The sequence below is a fragment of the Lissotriton helveticus genome, chromosome 8 (genome assembly GCF_964261635.1).
Source record: "Lissotriton helveticus chromosome 8, aLisHel1.1, whole genome shotgun sequence".
Taxonomy (NCBI): domain Eukaryota; kingdom Metazoa; phylum Chordata; class Amphibia; order Caudata; family Salamandridae; genus Lissotriton; species Lissotriton helveticus.
Window position 1 is genome coordinate 179954432 of NC_136069.1, and position 25658 is coordinate 179980089.

Sequence of the window (25658 nt, forward strand, 5' to 3'; positions counted from 1 at the left end):
GCCAGGTAAGAACTGAGATGTATAGATGAAAAGAGGTCAGTGGTTGGAAGGCACTGGAAAAGGAAAGGGCTTGCATGAAGAAATCAACCTATGGTGAGCGTTTGAAGTACCCAATTGATCTTTTTACAAACTAGTTGTAGATGTTTTTGATCCGTTCATCGAACTGAAAAGGTACACATTTGCTATTGTTTTTATTGATTACTTTTCTAGATGTATTAATTGCGGTTTCATGGATGAACCCAATCGGTGGTGAATTGTTTGAGTGGCTAATTTCAAGAGAAGGTCCACTCATAGTGTTAGTCTTAAACAACAGAACTCATTTTGTGTCACGGGATATGAGGCAGATACTTGCATTGCTCCCCTGAGAAATGCTTTAGCATAGAGAGCTAATAGTGGTGAGAAATTAATTGAATAATTCTGATTGCATGAGAGAGATACTGGTGGCGTTGTGTGGCATTTCACATTCTACTACAAAGATCACTGCTTTCAGTGTGCTGGGGAGATGTCAGTTTTTTTGTTGGTTCCAGCATGGATACATTTTAGCAAGCAAGCCAGCTCCAAGAGAGTATAAGAGGGGAGTGATTTGAGATATGATAAACTGAAGTGTGTGACGGACTTGGATGTGGGGGTGAGAGACAAAGTAAAAGTATAGGCCTTCAGCTCTATTAGGTTAGGGTTACTTTAGAGGGCGATAGAAGAGTCTCCTTCAGCTGCCAAGTAGAAACCAACAAATGGTGGAAAAGTCAGATGATACAGATCAAGGGCAATGAGGAGTCAGACAAAGGAGAATTAAGAGACTGTCGGACAAAGACATTCAAGACCAAGCAGGAGTGTGAACCAGAAAAAGGTTGGACAATGAAAGAAAGACGGAATGTGGATCAGGAGAAACCCCAATTGTGAATGGTTCTGAGACAGTCAAATCGCTCCAGGAAGAATCTTTCTGGCTATGTGTAGCTGTGCTGGATTATGTTGCAATTATATTTTTTCAGGTTTTTCCATTAAGTTACAATGACAAAGTGGAGTTGTGTTATCTTTTGAGTTGGTGTGTATGTGCATGTCAGGTTTATGGGTGTGTGTCGTGTGGCTTTAAGTTGCGATATCATGTCCTGTTAGTATGTTTTAAGTGTGCGAGTCTTGTGGTTTGTCTTGAGATAGTGTGAAGAATTATGTGATTTGAGAGAGCTTGAGGCGAAGGTTAGTAGAGAATAGAGGAGGCCACTATCTATAAGGGTGTTCTGGGGAGTAGTTCATACTGCGAGTTCAGAATAAACAAGGTCTTACTTAGTACTACAGCGGGCTGTGTCTTCTTAACATGGGATAATGCAGAATTTCACGTTAGCAGCACATTTCTTTCCTGCTATAGATTGCTGATTGGAGAACTATTGAAGATGCCTTGTTTTAGTTCAAAACATTTGAGGGACATGAATGGCTGGCAGCTCCCAACAAAATCCTGCCCTGGAAGCGTTACAGATTTATTTTATCATCCTCGCTTCTTAGTCATAATGCATGGATATTATTGTTTTAGTTATTTGAAGACCTAGAACCTCTTAACGAGAATTAACCTGTAAAATGGGGATACAATACTAAATGTAAAATTACCAACCACTTTGAGGTGCAGCAATTTCTGTTTGAGGTATTAGAGCTCCATTATGAGTTTCAACAAGCGGATTCGAAAAATAACCATGGAAATTATTTTTTATTTATTTATTTTTAATTGCAACAAGCTCCAAGAACTTTTCTCCAGATATATTCTTTTTGGGTTTAACTGGCTAATTTGTTTAGGGAAAAATCTAAAGGTGTGTGTTTCTTCTACAAAACTCGTAATTCAGATTCAGCCACAAACACCAGTTGATGGGTATTTCAGGACTTTTGTGAAACTTGTAAAGCGGGTCAAGTTGTAACCAGTATGTTTGTACTCTGGCAGAAAATGCCCCAAGTAGAATATTGGTCTGTAAAACAAAGGGCAGTCCCCTCCAATCAAGTGTTCTACTTTTCAGCAGGGTCCTTCTCCGAGAGTTGTTCACCATCAGCTGGTGTACAAATAATACCTTAATTTGGCGAGCCTAGAAAGTGATACTTTTACTCTGGAAGTAATTAATTGATTTATATGCGTAGTATTATTGACTTACCTTTATAATAGCTTTGTGATTGTATAATTCATGTGGGACCTACCTTGTTCGCAACTTTTTCCCGTACCTTATTACTTTGCTCATCTCTCGTTCCTTTATTTGTGTGTTTTGTTTGTTAAACACAAATCCATTTCCAAATGCACTAAGCCCACACTTGCATTATTTAAAGGCTTTTTAAAACAAACGTGTGCATATTTTATCAATGGAAGTAGTAATAGTAAAATCTTTGCAGTTGAAGTAGTCTATTATTTATTATATCCATTGAATCCTGTACCTGTGTCGGTCTGTCTTCTCATTAATCAGCACTAATTGCCTGGATTTACAAGAGATTTGCTAATGCTATAGTGTAGACATTTGATGGGAGACCTCTTTGTCTGATTAGGTTTTTCATGTCTCAGGGTACCCTTTTGTTTGAGAACAAAGGTTATATATTTTGTAGAATTTCAAAAGAAGCTGCCAATAAATGTTACTGCTGCCAAAGCAACATGCTGATTACTTGTGTGGCTTTTACATTCTGATAGCAGAAAAAGGTGCATTAAACAAGCAAGAATTTCAATTTTCCTGCATTAGTTTTTGCTCTAAAAGTACCGTTCAGTGAAATTAGGCAAATCATTACAGAAAAAAACAAAGTATAACAGGCACGGGTCTTTGCACGGCTTGCACTTCGATTACTATTTAAAACATAAAAAATCCTGCCTTAGTGTAAAAACAAAACTAAAGTGTTAGCCTTATGTATATAATACATTTATAAGGTACAAAAATGATTGTGCAAGGATTCAGATGAGATGCATGTGAAATATTGCCCAATGCCTTGCTACCACTCCTCAGTGGGCGGAATGCTAATCCAAACAGCAATTGAAATGTCCAGCACCCAGCAGCATTTATGCATAAAGTGGGTTGAGCCAAAGCCAACTTTACGTGTAGTTTAAAGAATTGGTAGCAGTAGTTGAACAAACAGCCACCCTGCCAAGTATAACCTAAAAACTGCACTGCTGCAACCCATAGACTGAAGACAGGCTTCTGCACACCTGCCTCTCCACTTCCCGTCTGGTATTAAGGGGGCGATTATGATGGCGGACGGACCAGAGTCCGTCCGCCACCATAGAGTAGGGGGGAACGTCCGCATGGGCAGCGGCGTTCCCCTCGTGAAGATTAGGATGTGACCGCCAGGGTGGCGGTCACATCCTCTATCCTTATCATTGCGGCGGGTGCAGCTTCAAGCTGCACCCGCCGCAATGTTAAAAATGCATACTTTGCATTTGTATGCAGAAAGCGGCAGGCACCACGCGGTGCCTGCCGATCTCTGCATAAAAATGCAGGGGGGTACCATAGGTACCCCCCATGTGCACCCCCTACCCCCCCTTCACCTAGGGGGCCAGCAACGGGCCCCCGCAGTGAAGTACCACATGCTTTTCCACGGCGGAAAATCCGCCGCGAAAAAGCATCTTTTCAGGCATTTCCTAATATGGTGGACGGTGTCTGAGAGACACCGCCACCATATTAGAGCTTTTCCGCCGCGGGACCGCGGCGGAAAAGCTGCATACAGACTTCCTGACCCCCCTGCCATCCTAATCTGGCGGGGGGGTCTTGTGAATCACCGCAGCGGTGAATCCGCATCCTCGGGGCCGGCGGTGGCTTCCGCCGGCCCCGAGGATGCGGATTCACCGCAATCATAATAGGCCCCTAAGTCCTTGTTCTTGGGCTTCTTCTGCTTTGTCCTATCAGTTTGAAGGCGAAAACTGGCCTGTAAACAAGATAAACTGAAAATAACGTTAAAATAAATACAATCTGAAAAATGCATGGTTGAAAAAATCCTTCAACGTATGAAACTGCCATTTTTTTTAGGAAATAAGGATTTTTTGACAGATATGCCAAATGGACATCCGGGTGCAGCAGAAAAGGTGCTGGCAGATTGCCAAGAGCATGCATGTTGCTTGACATTACCCTCAAGACAGTGGACGTTTCAAATCCCTTTGCCAGGTCATTTGCATCATGAGATAAGGTAAAAGAAGGAGCAAACTTCGGGCCTGATTCACAGAACTAACTTAAAACAAAATCCTAAACTTACTACCATTTACTCATTTTGGTATTCACAGAAGGCACTTACTTCGTCAATGAATAAGTGCCTTCTGTGAATAGCAAAATGAGTAAGTGCCTTCTATGAATACCAAAATAAGAAAGTGCCTTCTGTGAATACCAAAATGGTAGTAGGTTTAGGATTTTGTCTTAAGTTAGTTCTGAATCGGGCCCATGGTGCTTTGAAGGAGGGTTGTTAAAGTGAAGGAGGCAAGGAAAGTTGAGTAAGGAAAGCAAAAAAGAGGTACTGAAGGTGTAAGTCAAATTTAAAAGAAGTATATATTTTCATAATCTTCATTTACAAATATTTCAATATTTTAAGTAAATGTATTACATCTAATTTTTTCTGCTTCCTAGAGTTATTGAACTCGCTTTGCATTTAAGTTTGTATTCGTTTTTTGATTTCGATTTTTTTTTGTTCATTTCGAATTTTGGATGTTCTATTGTAGGAAGAGCCAAATATACTAAACTATTTTGCAGTTGCCAGGCTCCAATTGATAAAAGAGGACAGTTTGTACCTGCAAAAAGGGATTTCTTATAGGCGAATCCCATTTTAGAAGTCAGTAAACTTTAATCAACTCCTAAAAGAAGACATCAAATGGATATTGATTCGCAATTTCAAAGGGACCTCTCTTTCAAATTGTGAATTGGTATCATAACAATCAATTGTCTGCAACAGGAATTCTGGTGGCAAACAATTGCAAAATGACCCACTCCAAAACTGGGGTGGTAAGTCATTCTCAAAAGGGAAGGGATTCCATTTGTATACCTTCCTCTTCGTGAATAAAAAAAATAAGTTTCAAGGATGGGGACGTGTCTTGCCACTAATATAATGGGCATGACCACCTAGAGCTCTGCTCCAACAACATTTGCAATGCTAAGTAATCCTGGCATGAGTCCCGCGCATTGGCCCAAGAATACGGCACAAGGTTGACGAGCGATTAGAGCAGAAATTGAAATTGACTGGCGGTGTCAGGCACTTAGCACGGAATGGCGCTGTTGGCGACATGGCAGGAACTCTGTGAGTGGGCCTAAGTTGGACCAATCCTCATCAGAGGCCTGGTTGAAAGAGTGGTGCTAGACAAAAAGGGGTTCTTCGCCTCCCATGAATGTGCCTGGATAGGCAGGACCTGGAACAAGGTATGAATGTAGAGAGCCTTACCCTGAGGAGGAGAGGCATGTGACTGTGTGCACCAGATGCATACCAACACTGCAGGCTGCATTGCCAGTGGAGTGCCTGGAGTGGTAGCGGCACTCAGTGGGGTCCTCTCCCTCCCCCTGTAAGATAAACTGATCCCTCTTTCTCTTTGAGTTCACCGGTCCGGTGGACAGAGGCCTGGAGCAAAGTGTCAGGCCAGAGACGGAGAAGCAGGCAGTTGTGTGGTCTGGGGTGGCAGGGTCCAGACCTGACTAGAATGGCCTTTTCATATGGAGGGGTCTTCTTCTGCCTTCTCAATCCCATGTTTTGCCCCCCAGGGGAGCAGGTGGTGGTGTTCTCAATAAACTCCAGCCATGTAGTCAGTGGACGTTCCCATCCAATGTTCAGGAAATGTTTATCCTGTGGATCGTGCGTCACCTGTGCTGACGTGCGGCGGCATTTGGCAGGAGAGGCGGATAAGCTTGGCGGTGCTGGACTAGTGGGAGAGCCGGACTGCCCTTACTGCTGGACAGGCGGGTTCACAGGCACCCACATGGGAGAGGAGTCAACTCGTACAGCACAAATGGCACCCTTCAGTCAAAAATTGAGGAAGCATGGTCATGTCTTTTCAGTGTTAGAGCCAAAATACTGAAATGCCTAACCTGCTTTTTTTGTTAACCATTCCTTCAAAGTCCAAGAAAAAGCATAAAACATGTTATTGTATCCAAAATATACAGATTGCATATTAAACTCTGTTTACTGTTGAAGCCTAGTGTCTGTTAGTGCCAGGAAACCCAATGGGTGTACGCTGTTTGCAACAAATAAAATTGTAGGGACTTTGATTGGCTAACTGCAAATTGCATATTTAATTTTACGTGAGCTCACAGTAATATGGAGCAGGTAGTGCACCGATGACATAAAAGTTAAATGTCACTTGTGGACTGCAGTGTAGCTGTATACCAGCCACAAGAGGCACTTCTAATGCAGGACGTAATGCCTACCATTGCAGACTGGAAATGCAATGAGCTAAGCTGCAGGAACCACGCATAAAAAACATCTTGACCAGTTCTGCCTATTTTTAGGCTGACCTCATTGCATGTTACCAGGATACCATAAGCTTACTATTGTGTGACAAAAATATGATGGCTTAAATATTGTTTTGTGTGATAAAAATATGATGGCTTAAATAGTGTTTACATAAATATCACCACATTGAGCTAATAATAGAAAATCTGCAACCAGAACAATATTTCTTGTTAACAATATTCATCACACATTATTTATGGAGTTTTACAAAGGCTTGAAGTACTGGCTGTTTCAATTAGGGGGCAGATTTCACTTTACCTGAACAATATTCTGACATACACCGAGCTAAGACACTTATGAGTGGCGCCTTAAATTCCTCATGTTTGACATACATAATGTTCAAAATTGGGACAAAATTGGGACATGCCTAATATTTAGATTACTATGCCCCACAGTGTTAGGAGATAAAAGCTCCCTTTGACTGCATGGATGTTTTCTTATGGCAAAGCCTACTTGTTAATAAAAGCCATCACAACTTACTAGCCAATGACTACAGAGATCATCCTCATACCACTTTAAACTTTTCAAAAATCTAATTTAGTGGTGAACATACACTTTTGTTAAATATGCTGCAAAATAAAACTTGGTTTTCTCTTCCTTGAATGGGCAGCAATGAATTCAGTTCTGCCAGCCTCTCCCTTCTCCAGTGACTGGTATTATTCCTTTGATGAGGTGTGAACTAAAGTTCTGGGCGAGACAAATATGCTTGGCCTACCTGCAGTCCTCTGGCAGGAAGGTAGAGGGGAGTTCATTACAGGGGTATCCATCCCTGGGTATCTTGGGTGGTGGGAGGGCTGAGTGGACAGGAACAGCAGATGGTACAACAAAGAACAGGCTAGAACGTGATATTTAGCTTGTTTGTAGTAAGCTGAGCCTTTGTGCGAAGGGGACCTTTGACAGTGGCCTGAGCCCAAACAAGCCATTTCTGCTCACAGCAAGAGTGGACCTGGCTGCAAGAACTGCCATTTGGTTTTCTAGTGGAGTTCCTTAATTTTAATAAGTCAGCCTGTGGCTGTGAGTTCAGAACACCATACAATGTCACAAGGTTTCTACTATGCTATCTTGAAACATACCCACAGTAAAGTTATATGGAGTTGTTTACTGAAAAATGACAGGTAGTCCTGAAAGGGAAGGCTGTTTTGACGATGGGATTTTAAGAACTGTGTTAGGAATAAGCACCAAACACTACTAGTAACTCATTTAAGAAAGCCTTCCCACCACCAGTATCCAGGCGCGGCCAGTACAGGTAAGAGTGGTAGGTGAGGAGGAAGTCAACAAACAACGGGATGGTGAAAATAAAATAAATAAATCAATTAAACCACTTACCTTGCGCACGTGGTTTTACTTATTTATTTTCCCTATCCCTTCGTATGTTGTCGGCTCACTGCCCCACCGCTCTTACGTATACCGGCCATACCTGCAAATATCTCAGAAAACAAATGGATGTGGAGAAGTTAGGAAGAGGAGAACCTGCTGTCTATGTTTGTCTGGGGAAGAGCTGTGACCCTGGATCCTTCTTCCAGTTGTAGCTCCGCTTTGGAAGCACTTCTTAAGGGTCAAACACTACTCTCCTGTGGTCACTGAGGCATAATTGACAAAGAAGGCCTCATGTTTAAGAACCAGTTGACCAATGGACTGGGCTGTGACTTAGGTGTAGCTGGAGTGAGTAATTGAGCCTGCCTCCCGCTGCTATTTGTAACCTTCTCTCTTGTGGTTGTTGCTAATTGCTACTAGCAGTATGAGAACTTTAAGCCTGACCAGGAGGGAGCTATATGAAGATATTGTGCCTCTTGGCTTTTCCCTAAGGAATTCTTCACTTAATGTAGAGTGGCTACTGAGTTGGATATACTGTGTATGGAGGTGTACGAGTTATAATAATTTGAAGGTGTAAATAATAAATTGAAGGAATAAGTTGATAAATGTAATTATTTTTTAGTTTAAGTTAGGTTTGTGTATAAAGAATAAATAAATGTATATTAATTGGTGTGTAAATTATACATTCAAGGTATAACTATAACTTAAGAATTTCTAATGTTTTTGTTTTTTAAGTTTGGTTTGTATGCAAAAAATAAAATACGTTTTCCCAACTATAAGACCTTGATCTCCATGAATAAAGCCTCTCCGAAATTTCTCCTTTGTGGTTGCTGCCTTCTTCCGTGTGTGGAGGGCGTTTTTGAACATTGTTATGCGCTAGCCAATTGCGCATATTAGCAAACCCCCGTCACGCTTTGGGAAAGAAGAAAATTGGCGCTGCCTCACGGCTTTTTGAACTTTCCTGGTAAGGATTATTTCTGACCCGCCCTTCTTGGTGAAGCGATCGGAGCGGTAGAGGTATTTCACCTCTCATTTGTGGCAGCTTGCCCCCGCTCCATATTGGCTTCACCTCCGGGGGGCTGTGACGGTATTAAGGAGACCGGAGGAGCGGCTTTGAAAAGGAGTACGGGGATTGTGACATCGAGCCCAGCTGACTTTGGCTAGCTTCTCCATTCCACCGGCCCTTAGTGCCTGAACATTTGGCATTGTGGGAGTTGTGGTGCAACGATGTCCGTGAGCACTGCAACAGGTGGCCATAACATCACGGGGAAGGAGCGGAGCAACATCGTTACCTTAAAGCAGCAGGAAGCTCAGACCGGGACATTTGGTCGGGTGAAGGGCGCTGAGGAAGGCGGAAAGTGCCGAAATGCATTCGCCGCCACCGGACCTTGATCTCCATGAATAAAGCCTCTCCGAAATTTCTCCTTTGTGGTTGCTGCCTTCTTCCGTGTGTGGAGGGCGTTTTTGAACATTGTTATGCGCTAGCCAATTGCGCATATTAGCAAACCCCCGTCACGCTTTGGGAAAGAAGAAAATTGGCGCTGCCTCACGGCTTTTTGAACTTTCCTGGTAAGGATTACTTCTGACCCGCCCTTCTTGGTGAAGCGATCGGAGCGGTAGAGGTATTTCACCTCTCATTTGTGGCAGCTTGCCCCCGCTCCATATTGGCTTCACCTCCGGGGGGCTGTGACGGTATTAAGGAGACCGGAGGAGCGGCTTTGAAAAGGAGTACGGGGATTGTGACATCGAGCCCAGCTGACTTTGGCTAGCTTCTCCATTCCACCGGCCCTTAGTGCCTGAACATTTGGCATTGTGGGAGTTGTGGTGCAACGATGTCCGTGAGCACTGCAACAGGTGGCCATAACATCAAGGGGGAGGAGCGGAGCAACATTGTTACCTTAAAGCAGCAGGAAGCTCAGACCGGGACATTTGGTCGGGTGAAGGGCGCTGAGGAAGGCGGAAAGTGCCGAAATGCATTCGCCGCCACCGGACCTTGATCTCCATGAATAAAGCCTCTCCAAAATTTCTCCTTTGTGGTTGCTGCCTTCTTCCGTGTGTGGAGGGCGTTTTTGAACATTGTTATGCGCTAGCCAATTGCGCATATTAGCAAACCCCCGTCACGCTTTGGGAAAGAAGAAAATTGGCGCTGCCTCACGGCTTTTTGAACTTTCCTGGTAAGGATTACTTCTGACCCGCCCTTCTTGGTGAAGCGATCGGAGCGGTAGAGGTATTTCACCTCTCATTTGTGGCAGCTTGCCCCCGCTCCGTATTGGCTTCACCTCCGGGGGGCTGTGACGGTATTAAGGAGACCGGAGGAGCGGCTTTGAAAAGGAGTACGGGATTGTGACATCGAGCCCAGCTGACTTTGGCTAGCTTCTCCATTCCACCGGCCCTTAGTGCCTGAACATTTGGCATTGTGGGAGTTGTGGTGCAACGATGTCCGTGAGCACTGCAACAGGTGGCCATAACATCAAGGGGGAGGAGCGGAGCAACATCGTTACCTTAAAGCAGCAGGAAGCTCAGACATTTGGTCGGGTGAAGGGCGCTGAGGAAGGCGGAAAGTGCCGAAATGCATTCGCCGCCACCGGACCTTGATCTCCATGAATAAAGCCTCTCCGAAATTTCTCCTTTGTGGTTGCTGCCTTCTTCCGTGTGTGGAGGGCGTTTTTGAATATATATATATATATATATATATATATATATATATATATATATATGTGTGTGTGTGTGTGTGTGTGTGAATATTTATGCGGTCCAAGGAGGTCTGTCCCAAATAGGTGGAATAGCAGATGGTCTGCCTTGATGCGAGTGTGACTACAAGCCACCTTCTCCACCCGGAGGCACCATGGTGCATCATCTCAGCATCATTTATATTATAAAACAATGACACCTAAAGGGTGGTAACTGTATATACTTTTATGTATTTCTCTGCATGCAAATGGGATGTGCCCAGTGTGAACAGGCAGGAGTTGTATCAGGGAATTATTTTTCCCGTGGTCCTGAAGAAGAGCAAATTAGGGGCACGGCTCGAAACATGTTGACCATTTAGGAGAATAGATTCATTATCAATTTTGGTATCCTACCAACCATACCGGCTAAAGGCTGAAATTAATTAAGGAATACCTACTTTCCAGGTATTTTTAGTGATGCACCATCAACCCCCACTCCCATTTCATTTCTAGAACAACCACTTTTCCATCGTATTTAACACCAGAAAGTACTCCCACGTAAGTCGTAGGTCGTAGTATGCCCCGTTCCGCAGTGGAATGGGACCGACCCGATGATAAGCATGCCACCAAGGGGTAATCCCTGGTGGGTGAGGGTTTCATAAGAAAAACCTTACTCCGTGGAGAGTAGTTTGTACAAAACTGAACTGGGTTTTTTCTTTTTTTGAAATAAGCTATATTTAGAGGAGGACAAAACCCAGAAAATGCTCTTACTCCCCCACTTTTCTTGGTTTAAATATATATAAAACTCCGCACAATCCAAAGAAGGAACGCAAGACGACGACAACGCCGCAAGTGCACCCAAGCCAAAAGGAAGACAACAAAAGAAGAAGTTCTGGCAGAACAATAAACAATAAGAGAAAACACTATAATCAGTTTAACCAGCACACAATTAGACTGAGCAGAAGAGCAGTTACTTTCATTGGGCTTATCATACTGTCCAGAAAGTAATTTTAACTATTGCAATACCAGAATAGACATCTTTAAGTTCATTCGCAAAATAAAATTGATGAAATATTATGCCATCAAAACGGGTACAGCTGCAAAGAAAGACACTGGAATCAGCCAACCTTTAAAAAAAAGCGTACTACAAGCTAAAGATGTAAGTCTGATGTGATCAATGTACCAACTGCACACGGAAGATGATAACCCCATCAGCACACAATCTATTGCTGACACTGAAGATATCGATATCAATCGCACATGCAACAGTCCCTTCAAATCTCCATCTACGTTTAATCCCAGTATGCCTAGGGATGCCATAGACATTTATGCTGACCGGATAACAGAGGAACTTAAAAAACTTCAAATAAAAACAATGAAGCAGCACAAACCACCCAATGCAAAACTGAGGCCGTATCACAACTTGATGCGGAAGTTAAAAAATGACCATAAGATTGTCATAAATCAATCAGACAAGGGAGGTAATATTGTGCTTTGGGGAAAGCAAGAATACATTGACGAAGCTTATCGTCACCTCAATGATGAACTCTGTTATGCCAAAATAGATCTGAAAGCTGCCAAACACATACAGGAATCATATGCAAAAGACCTATATCAATGGAAACGCGATGGATTGATTTCCAAGGACGAGTTAAAATTTCTGCATAAAGATTATCCAGTGTTGCCAAATATATATTTTATTTCGAAGGTGCACAAGCAACAGTCTCCAGTGCCAGGCCGGCCTATTGTGTCAGCAATAAATAGCGTTTTCGAGAACACTTCCAAATACATAGACTTTTTATTTACAAGAATTTGTTGTCTCATTACCAGCTCATGACAATGGACATAGCCACGCCGTACACGAGTATCGCACATGCTGATGGCATTAGAGCAGTCAAGTATTACCTAGACCAACGCCCCATTGAACTGTATCAGCACAACAAAATGCTTATTGCAATGATCGAGAAATGTTTAAATAACAATGTTTTTTTATTTAATAACACTGTTTTTAAACAATTGAGAGGGGTAGCCATGGGGGCATGTTTTTCTCCGACCTACGCGGGGCTCCACGTGGGGTGGTGGGAGGAACATGTCCTCAGGGTGCAGCATGCAACCAGCTGGGCTAACCATATCATGAGCTATTGGAGATACATCGATGATGTCTTTATTATTTGGCGAGGCAAAATACAACAAGCAAGGGATTTTGTGAATGATATCAATGATAATCAATTGAATCTAAAATTCACAGCTAGCATCAGTGACCATGAGGCAACTTTTCTAGATGTACAGATTAACATAGTGGAGAATAGAATAACTACTAGCCTGTTCAGGAAGTTAACTGCAGGCAACACTAATCTGCACGCTAGGAGTTTCCACCCACAACACACCATCACAGCTATCCTGTATGGGGAATTTCTAAGGATCCACAGGTCTTGCAGTACCCCTGAGCTCAGAGACAAATATCAACAAGATTGCAAAACGAGACTAATAGCCAGGGGTTACAATGAGAAAAGATTAGATGTGAGTATGGCGAAAGCGAACCGCATAAACCGTCAAGATCTGTTAGACCCCACTAGGAGAAATCCATTAACACCAGAAGTCAGCAATGATAATAACACCATACGCCTCATTACAGGATATAGTCGCCAACCACGCCAAATCACCAAACTGGTTAAGCAGCAATGGCCCATTATCCTTACAGACCATGTACTAAAGAAAGTTATGCCCAAAACTCCCACTATCACATACAGACGTGCTTATGCGATGCGCAACGATCTGGTATCTAGCAGCCCAAAAACACGCAAAGAGGACAATTGGCTGTCTCCACGTAAGGTTTTATTTCGTTGCAGCTCATGTAGGGTGTGCAAGTTTGGGGTAAACATGACCACCTATCCTACCCCATTTGACAATAGGCCCATTACTTTGAGGGCACATTATACGTGCCGCACAGAATTAGCGGTATACGTATTGAAATGTAGCTGTGAACTCACCTACGTTGGCAGCATGAAACTACCCGTTCACCAGCGCATCCTACAACACCTAAGGGCAATAGTGAATGCCGATCAAAGCTACCCAGTAGAACGGCATTTCCAGAATGTACATGGGCAAAATCTGAACCATCTTAGGTATTTTGTGATCGATGCTGTCATCCCAAGTAAAAAAGGGGGAGACAATGAAAAACGTCTCAGACAGCTTGAATCCAAGTACATTGTGCTTCTGAACAGTAAGACCCCGGGAGGTCTGAACATGGGGGAAGATCTTCATAATTTTTTGTAAAAACACTTTTGAATAATCCACGTGATTGGTCTGATAATAGCAATTATGATATTTTTGTACCCCCTTCAAACACTAAAGGCAGCTTCTTTCCTTAACACTAGTGGCTACGCAGCAGCTCCGATCCATAGTGTCTTTTTCAATGAAATATATCATTTAAACTAACCTTGACACTTTCAGGCAGATCAGAGTTGATAATCTTTTTAAATAAAAGTATGCATTTACCATTCATTCACTTATTCACATTACTGTGATTCACGAACTCTGCACTTATGTTTAGGGTTCTCATTGATGTTAATGAGTCCCTATTATTGCACCAATCACTTTAGAGCACCGTTTTGGAAATACGTTAACACACACACATTGTAATTTTGCCTGGATTAGTAAGAATACATAAGAGGACACTCTATTTTTGAGCATTTGCGCTCAGGATTGTATTGAATGCCTTCACCAAGCAACTGTCTGAATGAATTATTATTAGGATATTACACCAAACATAGTACAAGTGCATAGGTGTATAACGCTTTTTTACGTGCATGGCTATAGCAATCGGATGACAAAGTTTACTATGAGATGTAAAACTTGATAATTGCTTAAGGGGATTACAATTAATGTGGCCATATATGTATTGTTGCACTGATGCGCATTATGCTCATGTCAATCCATGGTATTTGTACAGGTTACGATATATGCCTCATTGCACCCTATCCAGCATAAACCCCTCAGCAAGGATGTATTTCACCTTTTTCATTCGAATAGGTTGTCGGACACAAGTATTGCATGTCCGATTCTTTAACATGCACGTAAGTGTATGGAATTTGAACATGTATTGGTTGTTTTTACATGAAGTAATGCACATTGCACTTTTTTCGTTATTGTATTAGGCATGTATATATGGTCATAAATTAATTTTGCACATGAAATATTAATGTGGCATGTTCCAATGTTAGAGTTTAAGTTTAACATTGTTTTCCATGGCAAATGCATGTTTTAAAATGGCGCCTCCGTTAACATTACCCCAAGGACCATATGTGGTATCACAGTCCTCTGTTTATGTTGATTTGAGGTTAAGGAATGGCGCGCTTTTGTGTGTGAAGATCCTATATTACAGCGGTAGCTCATTCACTCCCCATCAGTGAGCAAGGACGTTAAGTCCGAAACGTGTCTGATGGCTTGTACCACGATAAAATAAAAACTTTGGAATTTGAAGACTGACTCTGGCGTATTTTTGCAGTCTGCATACCTGTCAGTGCAGCGAAGCACATCGAAGACAAGTTGGATGGTTATATATATATATATATATATATATATATATATATATATATATATATATATATATATATATATATATATATGTATGTATCTATATATACATATAGATAGATAGAAAGGTGGATAGATAGATAGATAGATAGATAGATAGATAGATAGATAGATAGATAGATAGATAGATAGATAGATAGATAGATAGATAGATGGATAGATAGATAGATAGATAGATAGATAGATAGATAGATAGATAGATAGATAGATAGATAGATAGATAGATAGATAGATAGATAGATAGATAGATAGATAGACAGATAGACCGATAGACAGACAGATAGATTTTAATCTTTACCCTCCTTTACTTCTTCTTTCGCAGGAACCCTAAAATCACCCTTATCTCCATTTACATCTACCCACCTTTATCCCTTAAAATTACAGTTACTTCCCTTAACCTCTACCCCTCCTAAGCCCTAAATCACATTTATCTCTCTTTACCTCCACCCACCCCTAAACCCTAAAATGACTGTTACCTCTCTTTGGGCCTGATTACTATGGCGGTCAGAAGTGCCTCCGCAGTCCCATTGGAGTCGGAGAAGACCAATGCGGTTGTGTCAGAAGCGGTCCTCCTGACTGCCATATTACAATGGGCTCTGATAGGCAATTTTCTGATCAACATGGTCCTTCTGACCCAGACAGGAAAGTACGACCGCGTCAGAGTCGGAAGGGGCCTATGAAGGTGGGAAGCCTCTCTGACCACCCACCCTACTACGGTGGACCTATCAGGGCATCCGACCGAGGCAGTTAAACAGGCTCATCAGAGTTGGCGGAAGCAGAAGCACAGGCGGCAGAAACTCAACTCCACGCACCTCTCCACGTATTGGGACATCATGGATCCTGCCTCACAAGTTCTGCCGCTGCTCTACCTGCTCCATTACTACAAAATTCAATGCTGTCACATACCCCACCACTCTTGCCGAATATGAAATCACTGGCTTTCCTTCCACATCGGTCGGAGCTAAAAGCGTTCAGACCCCATCAGTTGGTATGGATGCAACAGTCGGACTATCCCAGTGTGTGTATTGTAATGGGGCCATCCGATAGTCCCCGACCCTGGTGGTTGGATTTTTCCTGCTACCACGCACATTGGACAGCTTTTCTGACCGGCATCGTAATCAGGCCCTTTGACTCTACCCACTCCTAAACCCTAAAATCACCTTTACCTCCCTTTACCTCTACTCACCCTTAAGCCCTAAAATCATACTTACCTCCCTTTACATCTATTACATCTATCCTTCCTTTAACCCTAAAATGACCCTGGCATCCCTTTAGCTCTACCCACACTTTAACCTCTTTTTTAAAAACAACATAAGCATTATCTCATTTAAAAACTACTTACCTGTGTGGTAAAGATACAAATACATGCCTGTCTGGTACTTATCGGTGTGGCAACGGCTGCCTGGTAAAGGTCTTGCGTAGATTGTTTCCCTTCGGCTGCAGAGTTTTGTTCATACCCAAGTAATCTTCTTGTTTCATGAGTTACCAAGCGACACAAAGCACAAAATAAAACATGTTACTTTAATCTTAATTAATTCTCTTAATTAGTTTATGGGATTATAAGATTATTGCTGTTGGATGCTAGTATATTTTACTAAACCAGTGGATGTAAGCAAAAATGTGAACTGAATTTAGTTTAACACATAGATATTGTGGCAACTGCTCCTTCTGCTTTTTAGAGTAAAGAAAGACCTGGATGGAGGCATCACTTGTTTTCTAGCATCTCAGTTACCTATCTGACACCACTGAAAACCTACTGCATTAAAGTATAGAACATAGGAGAGGATGCTTAGATGCTCGACTGACTCCTCCTTCCTCCCACATCAGCTCTCCGACCAGCATCATCTACAAGGCTGTGGACTTCACCATGTCACCTGCCAGGATCTCGCGTGATCAACAAAACCACACATGTCATGTTGAAGATAACAAAGTGCAAGAAAGGAAGGGACAAGACAATATGTTTTCCATATAACTAATTAGGATCTGAAATTCCACCCGGATCAAAATGATACAATACTGTAATGAATTGATAACCCATTTCTTCAGGAAATATCTCAGGTACATGTAACTACTCTTCTGCACCCCTTACACTACTGACCTCTGCCAGTTTTACACCACTTACCGTGTTTCTTTGTATCCCTTTCATCCCCTTGTCCAGCACTGCATTACTTTATAGCTAGTTTCTCGCTATAGAAATACTCATGCATATCTAAGCCTGAGCTCTGACACTGACAAAGTTTTAACACAAAATCATGTGCACATCACTCCTTCCAGATTTATATGCTTCAGTTTATTTATTTTCTCTATAAACAGTTGCATTTGGAGCAGCTCTAGAACACTTTAAACTCTCAAACCATATGATTCACATATTATCCCAAATTTCCATAGAACATAATAAACAGGTAACTTTTCTGTACTTTGAAAATTGTACGATTGTTCACGGGGCTTGCACTATTATGAAACTATGTGTTGTACCAAGAGGAGACATGCAGCATTGTAAGAAAAAACCTCATGCATGATTAATAAACAATGTAATCAAGCCATTGCAAAGAGAGCCATGAATCCTGTTGGAAGTAATTACAAATGCAAAATCCAAATGCAAACATTTCACAGAAAGATAGAGATTTATATATAAGCATAGGTTATATGTAATGAGACACATAGAACAAAACTGTGCATATAGCCCTAAATGTACTCATGGGACACGTAAGCATTGAGAGGATGGCAGCACGGCATGTGCTGCTCTGCTGGTGCCCCTATGAATATGCAGGACATTAATGGAATCTTCCCAGCTTCTGCACATGTTGATTTCCTGGCAGTCAAATCCCCAGTAGGGCACAGCCTTCTTCTTTATTGCAAGGATCCTTCTTAAAGGGACACTACTAATAACATGTCTTTAATAGGAAGAAACTTTACATTTCTTTTAGGTAAATGTTTGACCAGTCTCTGGTCTGCCCTTCTTGGCGAGTGTTAGTGGCTTTATGGACCAACTAGCTGCAGGTCTTTCTGCACAATCAGGATTTCCTTAATGTATTTCAGTCCATTATTTGCTCCGGCAAGGGCATAGAGCGTGCTGTAGCCGGGTCTGGTGGCTAAGTGGACTAATGCATCCACTGCAGGGGCCTGTGTTCGACCTCATGGTCACAGGTTCAAATCGTGGTGGGTCCACTCAGCTGTTCATCCATCTGAGGTCGATAAAAGGAGTACCATTGAGTTAGGTAACAATAAACACCTGTTATTCAGCACCAAGATACCCCATTAGGGGTGAACGTGTGCTTTACAAATACACATGTTATGTTCAAAGTCTAGGCTTGCCTACTACAACAAGCCATCCATGGCCAGCAGCTGTCCCCTGGGCTTCTGACGGTATCAGCAAATTTCAATACCCTTGACCGCACGGCTATCTTGGAAAGAGGGAAGTCAGCTACGGGAGTTGTTGATTTATCCTTTCTGTGCGTTACATTATTCTTAGACTGAGTTATTAGCGTATATAGGGTGCATGTTTTAGCCTTCTATTTATAATTCACTTCAGAGTCCATATTTTGTTAAGATACCAAAAAGACAGTAGATATCTGTGTATCTTCCTCGTCGATCTTATTCATTTAAGGAGTTTTGATTTCAATATTATTCTATGCGATATATGGGCGTCCTCATATCAGCAGACTGGGCTTTCGTCACTCTCGCTATATGGGTCTGATATTCGGAGCATGATCCCCTTTAGCCTCTCACCTCAGCTGAAAGTCAGGTGAAATAGGGTTTGCATTGAATAGCCAGGCCTGCTCACCTCAATGCTCTTTAATCCCTCTGGCATAGGCCTTGCCAAACATGCCACCGCTCCAAAGAGAAAACTGATTGCCTCAGAGGTACTGAAGTGATTGTGAAGTTCTTCATTTTGAAGAATGATTACAATGTCCACCTGCTCCTCAGAACACATTTTTCTGTTGAAAGTCCAGTCCTTACTTGTGATATGGCCAGGCATTTGCATACTTCAGCTCCAGGTAACCCATCATGTGTCTACTACACTAGTAAAAGACATACCCCCAGATGCATCAAGCATCTATTGTGCGATTCCTTATTAGCGAAAAATAAGGATTCGCTAATAAGGAATAGCAAAATGCCATGCATGAACAACTCGCTTAAAAAATAGCGATTTCCTAAACTTCCTGAATACCTCCCCATTCATTCCTATGGGCTAGAGGCCCATAGGAATGAATGGGAAAACAATCTCAATTTGCGATTCTCAATTAGGGAATCGCAAATTGAGATTGCAATTTCAAGGGTGCCAGGGTGTCAAAAGGACACCCTGTTGCACCCCTGAAATCTGCATATGGGTGCATCTTGCACACACACATACCCTAAGGGCATGTCTGTGTGTAAAGTGGAACTTTGAAAAATGCACTTTAGTGCATTTTTCAAAGTTTTTGCAAATTACCGTGAAGCTCAACTTCATGATTATTTGCGCCCCCTATTAGCGAAATCGCAAATTTTTTCACTTTAATGCATTGCATTTAAGGAATATCAATTTGAGATTCCTTAAATGCAATAGCAATTTAAGTAATCACAAGTTTGCGATTTCTTAAATTGCGATTTTTTGCATTTGGGATGATGCATCTGAGAATCTGCCCCTTTGCGAGCGGTTTTTAGCTTGATGCATCTGGGCCTTATGCAGATATGGACGAACTAACAAGGCCATGTCTTGGAAAAGAAATGTAGGCAGGGATGTGCTCAATTGGCCTTAAAAACAGCAACGGTTGTCCCTTTACTATAGAATGTAGTGACAAAATGGTGCCTGTTACTTGTAAGTCCTTACTTTGATTGTATTTACATTATTAGATGTGTTGTGGATTTTTTAGAACTTTTTTTCTCCTTTTCTTTCTATTTTTTCCTATTTTATTGTCTATGCTGTCCAGAATATTAATTATCAGATTACCTTTAAAGAATCAATTCTGTAATTTATTTATATAGTAAATGAAATAATAATCATTACTCAATAAATAACATAAAATATATATAAAATAACGTAAGCTATCATAAATTTCTTGTTCATACATCCCCTTTATTGATTGATTGATGCTTTATTTCGATATGCACATATCATAAAAGCAGTACAAAAAGATAAAAACAGCATGTCGAAATAGGTAAGACTGTACAAATGGAATGATAATTAAAACACGGTATGTCAGCATAAATTAACTAAAAAAGAATTAAATTGATATGGACAGTCTTCTAAGTCTTATCAACCAAGCCCATTTTAAAAATTTTGCAACAGCACAAACAATAGGAGGGGCTGTATTGGTTAAAAGAATCCGGAGGGCAACAGAGTGCAGACGAGTCCCCAGTTCTCTGCAAATGGGGGCAAGCCAACGTGATCTGGGGCGACCATAGTCCGGGCATTCAAAAAGGAAGTGTGGCACCGTCTCTGGTTTGTCCGGACAAGAGGCACAAAAACGTGAGGTGGGCTGGGCTTTATTCCACCTTGAACAGAGATCCGCCAAGGGCAAGGTTCCTAGCCGAAATTTAATGAACAAGGACCTATCCATAGCAACTGTTATGATATCCATATATGGCTCATACAAGACAACGTCTTTGAACAACAGGAAAGCTGCGGTGGTTTTGCAATGCTGCTGGCTACTAGAACGCTTCACGTCAACCCACTCCCAGAAAAGTTTTTTTAAAATCTTCTTTGGTGGAGCGGAGTGACTATGCCAGCAAGAGGCCAAACCCAATTCCCCTAAAAGATGTTTTATGTCCTTCAGCCATTTGATGCTACTCCAACCATCAGCATGCATTACTTCTGCCAGCCCATTGGCATACGATTGTAGCTCCGGGACCCTCCACATCCCCTTTATTATGCAATTATATGAAAATACAGGGGGTTTCAAAGAAGTTCTTTATTACGTTGCGGACTTGCAAATCCTTACGCCAGCCTTACACATTAACAGCAATCCCATAGGCTACATTGACTCCCAGCCAATGAAATGCAGTTTTTTTCAGGTCTGACTTGACAGCACAGCTGTCTGCTCGAACTTTTGTTACAAATTCTTAAAAATAAACATAGAGTGGGCTTTGGATCCTCCGAGGTCAGTAAAACTTTCTCACTGCACGCTAATGGCTGGTTGGTCAATCAATCCGCCTGCAGTGTAGTGCATGCATTCTAATATATGAGGGACTATTTTACATCTAAGAAGTTACTCAAATATCCCATATTTGAATTTTTATGTCTTACATGCATGCATTCTGTACATAACGCAATAATGTTTTGTACTTGTTTTTATAAGTATCAGCCTTCTTGCTGAAAGTATCTTGAAACATTCAGGACAGGGTTGCCGCCTTGCTAGCTGCAGAGGTTTCAGATTGGTCATGTGTGACATTCCTATGGTTTCAATGTGCTCATGAGTGGCATTCTACAGTCAAATGTGTGACACTTCAAGTGACACATATTTTAATGTGTGAAGCACAGTTTTAAAATGATGAATTGACTGTCACAGTGCTTTTCCAGTCCTGTGCTGGGATCTCGTAGCACTGTAATTACAGAAGTCACTCTTCCCCACTACACCGACCAGGATTCAATTCCTTTGGTGATGGCATTAACCAATTGAGGTTTCATAATGTAAAATAGTGCATTTTCCACCAATTTAATTTTTATTTTGATATGACTTGTGTGATATTAAACAGTAAAATCTCTTATTTTATGGCAGCCTGTCATATACTGAGTGCAATACACAAGTTATTTACCTGAGCTACAGGGGGCGCCCTCAACAAAGAGCACTGACTGCTTCTGGGACCAGTTGGTTTGATGCTTGTGCACGGAGTCATGCACCGTACGATGGCCGACACTGTGCAATGGATTCGGGATACTGGCCTGAGAGCTCCTGACTGGGACCGGGGTGGGGCGCCCTCCATGTATCCATGTACTTTGCAGGGGAACCCCCTCAGGTTTCGTTACACACTGCATCCTGGCTGTGGTATTTGGCGAGCGCAGTCTCAGGTCCTGGCTGGTGCTGGCAGTGGTGCTGTTAAACTGCACCCACTGTCGACTGTCAAATGGTCTGCAGAGACCTGTCTGTCCTTCCCACACACTTAACCAGATTCTGGTTGGCAGGAGAGGGCTGTATGTTATTCTTGCCTAGGCCGTAATGTCAAGGGGCTTAGGGGCCAGGCCAGAGAGAGGGGAGCCCAGCCAGTTAGTCTGAGCTGCTTCAGGTAGAGAAAATGTCCTGTGTCTTGTTCACTGCCCTCCAGAGCAGCATGACCACTCAGAAGACTCAGTGGGAGACCAACAGAGCCGCTTGTCTGAGCGAGCGCGGCAACAGGGAAAACCCAAAGTGCTGCCCTCAGCTTGGCCAATCACATTGGACGATGCAGTGCTGGAACAAAAGGCCCCAGGTCTACATGTGTCAGAATCCTGCCTGTTGGTTATATTATGTTCTGTAGTGATGCTAGATGGCCGGGCCTGGTACACATTTGTTTTGGCTGCGGAAACCACATATGTTCTACAAAGTAGTTTTGACTCTTTAGCTCACAATGCTCATCCCTCCCAGCCCAAGCTAAGTCAGTGATGAGCTCTAATTGTGGCACTGGCCTGCTAATCGCACAGCCAGCAGACGATGGCAGCGGCTGCTTTTCTTATAATATGCAGTGGCTAGCCGTGGTCCTCCTGGGAACAACAATATGCATGACCAATGTATGCTAGTGCAGTGATGCAGACACCAGCACTAACATATATTAGGCTAACCCCTGAGGGATGGTGATCAGCAGATCTTTCTTAGAAAAATATACTGGCTACTTGTGTGTTTTGCTATTCTAGACCAGCCAAGAGATGCTAGGTGAAAAGTAATTCTTGTAAAATTGCCGGAATTCTTTAGTAGTGTGCCAGTTATCCCTCTGTTTGCTATATTGATAATTCTGACATGATTTACACAACACAACTCTCACGCTGTTTTTTTTTAGTTAGATCTTTTGGATTCATGATTCAGAAGGGAAAACTCCTGGATTAAAAATAGAGGCCTGTCAAGTACAACATATCTAAATGGCAACCTAAGTTAAGGGACTGCTCAAGCACAAATGCCTCCTCAGAGGTTATATTGGTGACTAGTGTTTCTGATTCAAACATGTGTTTCTTCTTCAGGAGCCTCCATGCCTTACATCAGTGGATAGGTTGCCTGAACCTGTTTGTGGGTTTCTCTCATTGCATGAGCTGATTGTGTCCAGTGATTAAGATCCTCTCAGAGCATGCACCGGTGATTAGTGTTTCTCCTCTGAGCATGCAGCAGTAAGGTTCTTCTGCAAGCCAACCTCTGACAATGAGATCAGCTGATGGTTTGGCAGAGTTGCTTGGATTGCATATTTCAGGATAGGCAGATGTTGAGTACCGATCATCTGACCTTGTCATAAGATCCTTCGACTACTTTATTGGTCTGTTTTATTCTTATTTTATTAGGGCAGAGTAACGGAAAATAGCGGTATAAATGCATCATCTGGGAACATGCTGTCATTCATGGTTCAGGAGTGCTTTCATTGCCATGGTTCTTGCCAGGAGTCAACGAGCATGGATAGGAGGCAGGCACTCATCATCAAAGGTTGCCTTGTGAAATGGCTAAATGAATAGGTGGGCACATGAGTGATTGAGCAACAGTGGCAGGAGTGGAGAGTATCCTCCTGCCACAAACATCATTGTCACAATCCATCCAGCTGCCCCTTGTCTTACCCCAGTCATCCATCCATGCACTCATTTTTTCATCCAGCTATCTGTCCATGTATTTAGTCACCCATTTATCCAACCATGCATTCATATATACTCTCAGTCATCCATTACTCAATCACTCCTCATTCCATTCGTCTATCCTTTGACTCACCTAAAACAATCCAGTAAACTTCGGTCATAATCCTCCACCGACTTGTAATTTTGGGAGATTGTTCTTGTACAAGTCAAATAAATCCAGTTTTATACTTTGAAGTTTAATAAGGAAAAGCTTGAAATGCATACACTCTAGAGCTAAGTGGGAAGCCAGACAGTGTTTGGACAGAGAGCCCAATACCCCGCTATTTGCAGTCGTTTCGTTGTATTCATCACATGTAACTTTACTTTGAATTGCTTGCATTGGATGGGCAAAACCAGTAACCACTGTTACTCTGTTTGTTGTAGTCAAACTCTTCGGTATTGCGTGCTGAAAAAACCTGTCAAGAAGGACTTTGAGTGGTCACATAGAATCTAACGGCAAATGGATGTATTGGCTGTTGGTATGAAATTAAGGGAGCCTCCTGAAAGATTGAGTGATGTCCATGCAGTTAGTTTGTTGAGATTAAGTTGGTGATCAAGAGGTGTGACATCTGAGAAGGGGTCAAAGAGGACAACTAGGTACTGGCCACCTTTGTCAAGGTCCTGAGAGCAACATCGATGACATGTATAGTTGTATATTTAGGACTGCAAAAGTACGGAGGCGGTACGCCTGTTGGGGATTGTGGAGGTTGATGCAGGATTGAAGGTCCACTGGTGCTTGTAAAGCAATAACAAGGAATTGACCAGATTGTCTGGGGATTTGGCCTATTTCTGGCAGGATGAAGATGTGCCACTGATGAATGAGATCTTGATGAAGTCAGGGTCTGACGTCAAAGACACTGGTGAGTGCGATTTCATTGGAAAAGGGTGTTAACATTTCAAATTGTTACAAGAGATTTTAAGATGGTGACTAGATCATTGAGGCAAAGGGGCTTGAATTTGTGCCATAGTGGGATAAGGTATCAGAGAGTTTGGCGAAGTAACTGTTGGGATTTATATGGGCAGCGTGGTTACACGCGTTGTTAATTTCTTCAGTACAAAATGGCTGCTATTGGTGGATTTGTCTATGGCGCGTGGGATGACAACTGGTGGGAGCAGGTTTGACTGCTATACAAAGGCTTGCTCTCGTTGTCAGAGATGTTTTTGAAATAATAATAGGATCTGGCTTTGTGGGTGGGCAGCTTGTGGGCATAACAAGCGATTTTGATCCTTCCGCGGTCTTTTGGGAGACGCAAGTCGAGTACCAGGATTTCGAAAACTATATTATTGAATGTTTGTCGATGCCAAGGAGTGTTTTTCAGTGTTTACAACACATACAGGTACACAGAGAGATTCATAAATAGTTTATCATCCACTCTACTAGATTGACAGATGGAAAAATACAATTAGAATGTCATTAAAAACGGTATATACTGTTCATATATTGGTCCAAAACTGTAGCAGAAGCTATTTTTCCTTAAACTAGAAAACTGGTCAGTGCTATCATTTGACTGTGCATGTATGTCTGAAAGATATGCCTTTTGTAAAATTGTGCAGTTTTGCATTAGTGAAATTAGCAGGTGTGTGGGTGCAAATGTGACTGTCATCTGAACAGTTTGCCTATCGCCCCCACTCCATAATTCGATTCAGCGGGGAAAGGAGCAGCAGAGCAATAATTGATTGTAAAATTTCCTGTGCAAGTTCAGCAAACAAAAACATCATGACAGCTGGCAGGCAGCCTAGGATATTTTTATTGTCTGAGATCTGATTTTGTGCAAGTCACATTTCAGCTCACTGGTGTCGCTGAAAACAGAACATTCTGCCTGACAATATCTCGATGAGTTTCTGTTCTCACTGAATCTTTAAACATTTTCACCTTTGCTACGTTTTAA

At 42.2% G+C, this 25658-nt stretch overlaps 1 protein-coding gene across 1 annotated transcript in view; it reads left to right on the forward strand.

Moving 5' to 3' along the window:
* KCNJ6 (potassium inwardly rectifying channel subfamily J member 6) overlaps positions 1 to 25658 on the forward strand; it is a 1187709-nt gene that overhangs the window by 522982 nt on the left and 639069 nt on the right. The gene's annotated exons all lie outside the window — the stretch shown is intronic.